This window comes from Tupaia chinensis, unplaced genomic scaffold (assembly GCF_000334495.1).
Source record: "Tupaia chinensis unplaced genomic scaffold, TupChi_1.0 Scaffold000544_1, whole genome shotgun sequence".
In the NCBI taxonomy this organism is placed as follows: domain Eukaryota; kingdom Metazoa; phylum Chordata; class Mammalia; order Scandentia; family Tupaiidae; genus Tupaia; species Tupaia belangeri.
Genome location: NW_006160056.1, coordinates 3,933,196 through 3,944,627, shown reverse-complemented (window position 1 = coordinate 3,944,627; position 11,432 = coordinate 3,933,196).

The following is an 11,432-nucleotide window of genomic DNA, read 5'->3' as shown; positions in this document are numbered from 1 at the left end:
CCCACGCTGTCTCCAGTATTAGTACCATTTTCCATGCTTCTATATCCTCTAATCTTTTCATTTCTGCCATGGAGTGTGGACAGTCAGTACTTATTAAGTGGAGACATATAATGTCTCTCTTTCATAGCCTGGCTTGCTTCTCTCAGCAGTAAATCTTTTATAGTCATTCACTTTCTGTCAAATGCCAAGATCTTATTTTTTTATGGCTGAATGGTATTCCAGAATATATGTGCCACACTTTTTCAATCCATTCCTCTGTTCATGGACGTTTGGGTTGCTTCCATGTCTTAGCAATTGTGAATAATGCTGCAAGAAACATAGATGAGCAAGCACTTTACCAGCTGAGCATTTTCCTATCCTTTGGGTATATACCTAGGAGTGGAATTGCTGAATCATATAGTAGCTCTACTTGTAGATCTTTCAAGAACCTTCATACTGATATCCACAGTGGCTGTACTAATTTACGTTCCCACCAACAGTGTAGGAGAGTTTCCTTTTTGCTCCACACAGCTAAACAAATGCATGTTCTGAGTAGGGGGAATGCAAATTAGAAAATAAACATAAAAATAAACACACAAAGACACACAAGTAGAGAAAAATCAGGGATTGGGTGGTCTCAACTTGATGGAGACAGCCGAGGTCCCAAATCTTTCCCAGGTTTATTCTTTTAAAGGGCAGAAAATGAAGGAAGGGGAAATAGCATGGAAAGTCAGTTGTTTCAGATGTTAATCAACTAAAGATGCAAAGACCCCGGGAACCATGTAATCTTACATAAGTTTCCTCTAATCTTCTTGGGTCAATTCTGATTAACACATGTGACTTTTTTAAAACCAGTCCTGCTCTACAGTTTCAAAAAAAAAAAGGCAGCTAGTGTATTCACATGTTGATGAAACCATGGTTCTGCATGTGTTTAAAGGTCACCATGTTTGCTCACATTGGCCACTCTACATATTTTCACCACAAACTCGCCAGCACTTACCATTTTTTGTTTTTTAATCTTAGTCATTCTGACTGGGGTTAGGAGGTATTTATTAGTGGTTTTGATTTGCATCTCCCTTATAGTGAGGGATATTGAATAATTTTTCCTTTGCTTTTTGATTGTTTTTATGTCTCCTATAGAGAGTTGTTTGTTCAGCTCATCATTTTCCTGTCTTTTAATTGAGTTGATCTTTTTTTTTTTTTTTTTTCAGGTAAGCCACTTGAGTTCCCTGTGTATTGTGATTATCTGAGGTATAGTTAACAAAAATATTCTCCCATTCCAAAGATTTTCAATTTACACTAATCACTGTGTCTTTTACTCTGCAGAAACTTCTTAACCTGATGTAATCCCACTTGTCTATTTTTTGAATTATTGCCTTGCTTTGGGGGTCTTATTTAAGAAGTCTTTGCCTACTCCTTTGTCTCCAAGAGTTTCTTCAATGTTTTCTACCAATCAGTTTTATAGTTTGAGGTCTAGGTTTAGATCTTTGATGCCCTGAGTTGATTTTTGTTAATGGTGAGAAAGAGAGGTCCAGATTCATCTTTCTGCAGGTGGATACCCAGTTTTTCCAGCAGCATTTGCTAAAAAGATTTTCTTTTTCTCACAGGATTGACTGGTGCCCTTTGTTAAATATTGGTTGGCTGTATGTTTTGGTGTTTATTTCTGAAGTCTCTACTCTGTTCCACTGGTCCACATGTATGATTTTGTGCCATACTATGCTGCTTTGATATACTGTGATATATTTTGGGGTCAGGGAGTGAGATGCCTCCTACTCTACTCTTACACAGGATAACTTTGGCAATACAGGGTCCTTATGATTCTAGAAAAATTCTATGATTGTCTTTTCCAGATCTGTGAAGAATGTCTCTGGTAATTTAATATGTAGATTAAATATGTAGATTAATTTGGGTCGAATTGCCATTTTGATTATATTAATTCTCCAATCCAGGAAAATGTCATGTCTTTCCACTATTTTGTGTCATTTTCAATTTCTCTTTTTAGATTTTCATAGTTTTTCTTGTAGAGGTCTTAGATTTCCTTGGTTAGATTTATTCCTAGGTATCTTTTACTTCTTGTGGTTATGATAAATGGATTACTTTCTTCAGTTCTACTTCTGTCTTCTTGTTGTTCATATATAGACACACTATAAATTTCTGTATGTTGATTTTATATCCTGCCACTTTACTATATTCCTTTTTCACTTCCAGAAGTTTTTTCATGGATGACTTGGGTCTTCTATGTATACAATCACATAATTTACAAATAGAGATAATTTCACCGCTTCTTTCCCTGTTTGAATGCCTTTTATTTTATTCTCATTTCTGATTGCATTGAGTAGGATTTCTAGCACTATATTGAAAAGGAGTGGAGAAAGTGGGCATCCTTGTTTTGTACCAGTTTTTAGTAGAAAAGCTTTCAGCTCTTCCCGATTCAGTATGATGTTAGCTATGGGTTTTCATTGATGGCTTTTATTGTGTTAAAATGTCCCTTTTATGCCAATTTGCTAAGAGTTTTAATAACGAAAGGATGTTGTATTTTATCAAATGCTTTTTCTGTATCAGTTGATATGATTATATGGCTTTTATCTTTCTTTCTGTTAATATGGTGTATTACATTTATAGTTTTGCATATACTGAATCACCTCTGCATCCCTGGAATAAAGCTACCTTGTCATGATGTGTAATATTTTTATATGCTGCTGGATATGATTTGCTAGTGTATTGTTGAGAATTTTTGAATCTGTAATTATCAGAGGTTTTGGTCTGCAGTTTTCCTTTTTTGTCATGTCCTTATCTGATTTGGGGATGAAGGTGATATAGGCCTTATAAATGAACTAGGGAGTGTTCTTTCTTTTTTGATTTTTAGAAATAATTTGAGTAGAATGGGAATGAACTCTAAAGTTTTGTATGATTCAGAAATGAAGACATCAAGACCTGGGCTTTTCTTTGTTGGGAGGTTATTTATTACTGATTTAATTCAATTGCTTATTATGGGTCTATTCAGGTTTTCTATGTCTTCCTGATTCAGTCTTGATAAAATATATGTGTCCAGCAATTTCTCCTTCAATTATTTTCTTCTCTCTCTCTCTTTTTTTCTATAATTTATTTATTTATGTTCCAAAATCATTTCTTTATTTAACTCCTTTCATTATTATTATTTTAATATGACCAGATAGATACAGAGAGAGAGAGAGAGAGAGAGAGAGAGAGAGAGAGAAGGAATGTGAGAAAGCAAGCTGCCAGTCTGTTAGCCATGTGGAAATTCAGTGCCTTTAACCACCATGCCACCTACCAGCCCTCCTAAAACAATTTATTAATGACAAAATAGCAAGTAGCTGTCATATTTATTTACTTGTTTCAGTGTTTTGCTATAAGGTCAACTGGACTCTCTGAAGAGAGACAGTGAGAGAGAAAGTGACAAGTCAACCCCCCGGGGTTTAGAGAGAGAAATTTTTGTTATAGGGTGCATGTGCCTGCCAGAGAAACAGAAAGTGAGTAATCACACCCAAAGGGAGATGGTCACTTTGCAATACCTTCTCTTCCATTCTCCTCTCAGGATCTTGGGCACACATGCACACACACTTAGTGTGAGTATTGAGCCACCAGGTCCAGTACTTGAACCATGGTCGACTACATGGGAGTCCAGCAGCATAACCATTATGCCATCTGCTGCTCTCTATTTTTATTTATTATACATCCCCAGCTTGTTTATTTTCTATTTCATTTCATTTATTTTTGCTCGAATCTTTATTATTTATTTTCTCCTGGCACTATTTGAAATATTTTTGTCTTTGTTTTTCCGTTTCCCTGAGTCATTGCCCCCTTTCCTTCTTTTGTTTATGTACTGTAATTGCTATGAACTTCCCTTTTATGACTGCTTTTGCTGTGTCTTAAGTTACTATTGTACTTGTACTCATTATCATTAGTTGTGTACTCATTATCATTAGTTTCAATGAATCTTTTGATTTTGGTCTTAATTTTTTCAGTGGTTGTGAAGTCACTCAGGAATAGGTTGTTTACTTTCCATTATATTTGTGTATTTTTGAGGGTTTTTTTCCTGAAATTAATATCAAGCTTAACTTCAGCATGGTCAGAGAAGATGCTGGATACAGTTTCTATGCCTTTGAATTTGTAAAGGTTTGTTTGTTGCCCTATCATGTGGTCAGCCTTCATAAAGGTTTCATGGGTGGGGAGCGTTAAAAATATGTATATTCTGTGGTATTTGGGTAGAGGTTCTATAGATGTCTGTCAAGTCTATTTGACTTAAGCCTTATTTAGATCCTGTATCTCTTTGCTTATTTTTTGTCTAGGTGACCTATCCAAAGAAGATAATGGAGTGTTGAGTTCCCCAACAATTATTGTATTGCAATCTATCACTCCTATTAGATCTAGCTGTCTTTCCTTTATGTATCTGGGTGCTCCTCAGTTGGGTGCATAGATATTTATGAGCATTATGTCTGGGTGATGAATTATCCCTTTTACTTCTGTATAATACCCTTCTTTGTTTCTTCTTGCAGTTTCTGCCTTAAAGCCTATTTTGTTTGAAATCAGTATCACAACTCCAGCTTTTATATATTTTTTTGGTTTCTATTTGCATGGGATACCTATTTCTAGTCCTTTACTTTTAGTCTATATGTCTTTATCCATGAGGTGTTTTTCTTGTAGGAAACAGAAGGTTTCTGTATTTTTATTCAATCAGCCAGACTGTGTATCTTAATTAGAGAATTTAATCCATTAAAATTCAACATTATTATCGATATTTCCAGACTTGTCCTTACTATTATGGTAGCCATTTTCTTGGTTGTTTCTTAGTCTCTTGTTTCTGTCTGTGTCTCTTTAGTTTTCCTGGTATAGCCCTCCCTTCAGTACTTTTTGAAGAACTGATTGGTGTCGGTAAATTCTTTCAAGTTTTGTTTATCTGAGAATGTTTTTATCTCTTCTTCCTTTTTGAAGGATAATCTTGCAGAGTATAGTAATCTTGATTAAAATTGTTTTTCACTTAACATTTCAAATATATCTTCCCATTCTTTCCTTGCTTGCATTGTTTTCACTGAGAGGTCCAATGTTAGCCTGATGGGATAACCTTTGTAAGTAACTTGATGTTTCTCACTTTCCATTTTAAAAATCTTATCTTTATCTGTGATTTTGGCCAATTTGGCTATGATGTGCTATGGAGAGAATCTTCTTGAACTGATTCTATTTGGGGTCCTTTGTATTTCTTCGGTATGGATGCTTGAATGCTTCTCTAGGTTTGGAAAATTTTCTTCCAGGATATCATGAAATAGATGGTCAATGTCCTTATAGATCCTTCACTTTCTGGGATACCTATTATTTGGATGTTTGGGCATTTGATGGTGTCCAGTATTTCCCCTATATTATCTTCATTTTGGGGGATTACTTTTTCATTCTTCTTGGTGATTGTTTTCTAGGTCAGATGTTTTATCTTCTAGATCCAAGATTCAATCTTCTGCATGATCTAATCTGCTCTTTTAATACTTTCAAGAGAAGTTTTTATTTCCTCTGATATAGTCTTCATCTCTAATAGTTCCTTTTGATTCTTTTTAACAGTGTCCATTTCTTCTTCTTTCAAATCATGGAAATACTTCCTCATCTCCTGGAATTTGATGTCTCTTTTTTCTTGCATCTCATTTAATTTTGTCACTATGAATATTCTGAATTGTTTATCTGACATTTCCACAAGTTTTATTGTACTGTCTGTGGATGATGAAGAGTTGTTTTGTTTTGTTTTTTGTTTTTTGTTTTCCTTTGAGGGAGAGATATTTTCTTGGTTTGGTTTCTGGTAATCTGATGGATTATACATTTCTTCCTAATTTCTTGGAGTTAATGCTGAGAGTTCAAAGGCATGCAGGAGGAATTTAGCTATGGTCTTATTGCAGCTCTGTCTCCCTGACTCTCATTCTACAACTTGTACCATAGTCACTGAAACCAGATATTCTAATGGCTTCCCAGTTTCTTGAGAACTGGTGCACCTGAAGCAGACCTGAAGAATTTTAACTGACACAGCCCAGAGACAGTGGAGATCCTAAAGTGGTCTTTGGCCTCAGTTGTTCTCACTGGTTGCCACTGTACAGGTTCCAAGGCTAATGGTGGAGGTGGAATCTGAAACAATTGGGAGACAGTGAAGCCAGAAACCAGATTTTTAAAATTGATTTATTTATATCAGTAATACACATTTTATAAACACCAGGACTTATGTGAATATCCATTTGTAGATATCCATGTGACTTGAGAGTTTTTCTCTAAATTATTTAATGAAGGGAATTTGGCATAACAGGCAGAATTCAACAGCTTTAGAAGCAGCAAAGGAAAATAATGATTAGTCAAATGACCTTTGTCCAAGGTTTCAGATCCATTAAGTAGTGATGTGTGGCACATTCTAATTAACACCCTGAAATTGAAACTTCTAGGGGGTATCAGGTATAATAGAATAGGAAATGTTAAATGTTGCCCGGCATTTTATTACACATACAGGCAATTATAAAGATGCCTCTTTTTCTGACTTACAAGCTTGTTTTATGAGATCTTCAAAAACTTTATAGAATATATGTTTTGGAAAAAGTATGCATAGATTTCAAAATTTTTGCACCAATAGTTAACTCTATTTTTCCATGAACTTTTTGTATCCCCCTCATAGAGAAAGTCTTTATGTCTGTTACCAGAGAGGACACTGTCTAAATCTAACTGGCTAGCTCTAGGTAGCATGGTATATCATATCTGTTGGGACTGCTTCTCTTTCTCTTTGTATGTCACAAGTAGAAAGGTGAATTTTTAATTGAATAATGCTAAACTTACACAGATAAGATACCAGTAGAACCTCCTGTGTTCTAGGGGAAAAGCAATTATATTGTGTCAAACCCTAAATATATATATATTGCATATACAAGGTTGGACAGTTGCACTGCAGTAAAAGGTGGCACTCTGAGAGGCTGACCCACATGGGAAAGTTCTGGTTCAAATCTGGAGACCTCTCTGACCACATCAGGCACATGTCCACAATAGGTCTCTAACTCAGGGAATAAATGATGCTATCCAGACCGAGTTTGAGGTGTTGTCTCTCTCTCTCTCTCTCACTTATGGAAGAAATCAACTTAAAAAAAAAATCTATGGAGTAGATATGCTCATTGTTGATATGTTAGATATGCTATGAGTTCATTAATCTGTTCTTAGATTCCAAGAGATTTTAGGCCTAATTTTTTTCTGGCCACAAATACCTGACTTTCCTCTTTCAACCATTATCTGCACTTGCCATCTCTTTATTATTGTTACTGCTTTCTATTGAAATAATAAGAGGAAAATAAGTTAAATATAAAAATTGTACTAAAATTTTCAAAAACCTTCATCCCAAGCATACATATCCTAAGAAGGTAACTATGAAGGATACTATGACATCCTTTTCTGTAAACCCTATATTCTTTCAGAGATTATCTAAAGTCCACTTCCTATTGTAGTCATTTCACAGTGTTCCAACCAAGGATGTTGTCCTTCCTTCTGAAGTTTTGCATTATTTATGCGTATACCTCTTTCCTTGGTACACAGTATGTGCTGTCCATTGAAGTTGAGATGTATCTTAAAATTTTCTCTTTTCCCAGCTAACATCACATGGTCCTGAATATGGCAAATGTGCAGAAAGATGTTTGTTCGTTGACTAGACGAAAGAGAAGAATAAGAAAGTAGATGGTGAGAAAGAGTGGAGGAAAAATAAAATATAGAGAAATAAGAAAAGAAAAACAAGGAAGAAGATGACAGATACGTAGACAGATACAGATATGAGAAATCTTTAAAAGGACCATGGAGGACCAGCAAGTGGTGTAGTTAAGGTTCTGAATCCCACATGGATGACAACATGGTTTGAGTCCTGGACCAAGTGGTTTAAAATCACTCTGAGTGCATGTGCATGCATGACCCAAATCTCAAGAAGAGAATGGAGAAGGGCGCCCCCCCAATGGGTGATTTCTCATTTTTCCTCTCTCTCTCTCTCTCTCTCTCTCTTTCTCTGGCAAGCATAGATGCCCTGTGGCAAAAGTCTAAAAAAAAGATTTTTTAAATCTATGGAAAATGTATATTAAAAAATAAACTATGCAAATGATTTAAAACATTTTTTACACCAAAACAAACTCATACTTTAATATTATTTTTCTAGGACCAGCAGTTGGTATAATGGCTATGTCACTGGACTCCCATGTAGTCGACCATGGTTCAAGTCCTGGACTCAGTGGCTTAAACTCACGCCAGGCGCATGTGCGTGCATGCCCAAGATGCTGAGAGGAGAATGGAAGAGAAGGGATTGGGGTGTGGCCATCTCCCTGGGGGGTGATTTCTTGCTTTCTGTCTCTGTCTCTCTCTGCCTTTCTGGTGAGTGCATGTGCCCTATAGCAAAAACCTCTCATAATTATTATTTTTCTATAAATGTTCTAAAGTCTATTTAAATCACCCAGAGCCAAGTTTAGGCCTCCACCACACTTTTCATGTGAGCTTTAGTGTGTCAAACTTTCTCACTTTGCCTCCTTTCCTCTATAAATGGGGATAATATTACCTATACCATAAGGCTCCTGTAAAGATTAAATAAGTCACGAAGTCATGATACCCAGCATATCACCTTCTAGATCCTTCTAGTTTCTTCCATTTCTTCAAGCCTAGAGTGGGTGGTAACATTTCCACTGCCTCTAGTCCAAAATTCCCTGTCCACACCTTGAACACAGTTTCTTTTATAATAAATCCTCCTCTGATTTTCCTGTGCCATCTATTTCCTACTGACCTCACACAGCACTAGGTACAATATATAGTCCTTTTTGCCTTTCCTACCTGTGAGCAATGATGCCTGGAGGTATTCTTCCACAAGCCATGTAGAAACTTATTTAATGACCATATATTTCTTTGGTACTAACAACTATTGTGTTCCAGGTTTCCATGGTAATAGAGCCTGACTAAGTAGCCCTAAAAGTGACTCTCTGTATAATCACTTCATTCCAGCTATGATTCCTGCCCACTTAGCAATAATCCTAAAAATAATGAACCATCCATTGTCAGTCAGAATGTTGTTACTATACTTACATACATTTACTCTCTTGTTAAGTTAATGGTTTAATGTTCTTAGTCTTTATCATTCATCACCTACCTTCTGGTCATATACATTTTTGATAAATCTTTTTTCCAACTCCTTAAAATATAGACATTTTAAGTTTATATGATTAGCAATAAGAGGTGACTTTTAATGAATCAAAATAATGTTCAAGACAACTAGCACTTAAAGCAGCTCTAATTACCATTGTTAACAAATGGATGCAGAAATAAAAACGGAAAGTTTCTTTATGTGTTAAATGAAGATAAAAGTTGTACCTACATCACTAGGTTGCAAATAAAATCAAATAATAAGAAATTCCTTAGCCTGGGCCTTGGAAATACTTGTTATTGGACAGGGCTTTGACTAGAATGTCATATCTGAAGATTAAACCAGAAAACTATGGAGCTAAGGTAAATCTCAAGTAAGTCAACAGAAGCTCGTAGAAAGATGGTCTGGCACTTTGAACAGTTCTGCCTGGCAGAGAGGATTAGAGAAGCTACATGAAAGAATTCGTACCATAAAATAACCTGGACTTTTCAAGCCCAGCATTGTAATCAGTAGAGATTGCAAAAGAGCAGCCACAACCAGAGGTATATCTTGAGGAAGATTTTGAAGGAAGAAAAAGAGACTGATCTTTGCTAGCAGATGGTATATCACAGAATACTTGGTAGGCAGTGCTGAATTGAGAAGGTTCATGTGTGAATTGTGTGCTGGGTGTTTGCTTTTCAACAGTCTGAGTAGCTGACATGTAAATATTTTCTGAAAAATATTTAAAGCCATACAGTCTCTGTTAGGGAGTCACAAACAAAATTATAACAAATATTTTGATAATTATCTTAAAATTTTAAAAGTTGTTTATTAACTGTCAAGAACTATGGAGTATGAGCAAAAATTTTTTGATATATAAAGTAAATGTTTGTGGGGAAATGTAAAAATAAATAGATGCTAAACAAAAAAGAAAAAAAAGAGAAAATTCTTAGCCTTGGCCTAAGTAAGAACATATTAGCTACTATCAACTACTAGTTTATCACAGCAAATACCACTATTCACATCCCTATTCCATTTCTCATGTGTTTCTTTTTATAAACTTCATTGATATGTAATTAACATATCATACAATTTTCCCATTTAAAGTGTGCAATTCAATGGTTTTTAATTTGTTTACAGAGCTGTGCTACTAGCACCACAATCAATTTTAGAGCATTTTCATCCCTAAAAAAGAACTCTATAATCATTTCATACGTTTAATTATATTCAGTAACAATTTTTTTTTGAGAGATTTTCGCTATAGGGTGTGTGCACTTGCCAGACAGACAGAGAGAGACATAGAGACAGAAAGTGAGAAATCACCCCCCAGGGGGGATGGTCACGCTGCAATCCCTTCTCCATTCTCCTCTTGGGATCTTGGGCAGGCACGCACACGCACCTGGTGTGAGTTTTAAGCCACCGGATCTGGGATGCGAACTGCGGTCGACTACGTGGGAGTCCAGCGACATAGCCATTATGCTAACTGTTGGTTCCCTTCAGTAACAACTTTGAGGTGAGGCTGTATCTCACGCCTCTTTACATACCACTTGCTTTGCCCCCTTTTTCCTACTCTGTGTGGTCTCTTTCCAAGAACTGCCTAGTCTGGTGGAGTTGATTACCACCACTGTGCTGTCTTACAAGTATTTTCAAGAGCTATGAAACTTATACTCTGTCCAATTTCCACATACCCTATATCTCCACTCACTGTTCATTAGTTAAGACTATCACTTAAAGATAAGATAGTGCCGGGGCCAGCAGATGGCATAATGGCTACGTCACTGGACTCCCACGTGGTGGACTGCGGTTTGAGTCCTGGACCTGTGGCTTAAACTCATGGGGCATGTGTGTGTGTGTGCCCAAGATCCCAAGAGGAGAATGCCACAATCGCTTCTCCTCCATTCTCCTCTCAGGATCTTGGGCATGCACGCACATGCACCCGGCTTGAGTTTAGGCCTCCTGGTCAAGGACTTGAACTGTAGTCGACTACATGGGAGTTCAGCGACAGAGCCATTATGGTAACTGCTGGTCCCACTCTCTCTGTCTTTCTGGTGAGCACGTACCCTATAGCAAAAAACTAAAAAAAAAAAAAAAAGAAAGAAAAGAAAAGAAAGATAAAATAGTGCTGAGAACAGTGGTTTGCAAACACTGGCTTGCACATACACATCACCTGAGGAACTTTTGAAATGCCATGTCTTTGAGCCTCACTCTGAAAACACCCCAGGTAATGCCATTGTGCAGGCGAAGTTGAGAACTACCGGAAAGAGAAGGAAGGAATATCAGACTGGAAAGAGATCCTGGATTGTGGATGACTATCAATGAAAAACATGGAAGGCAAAGATCAGTT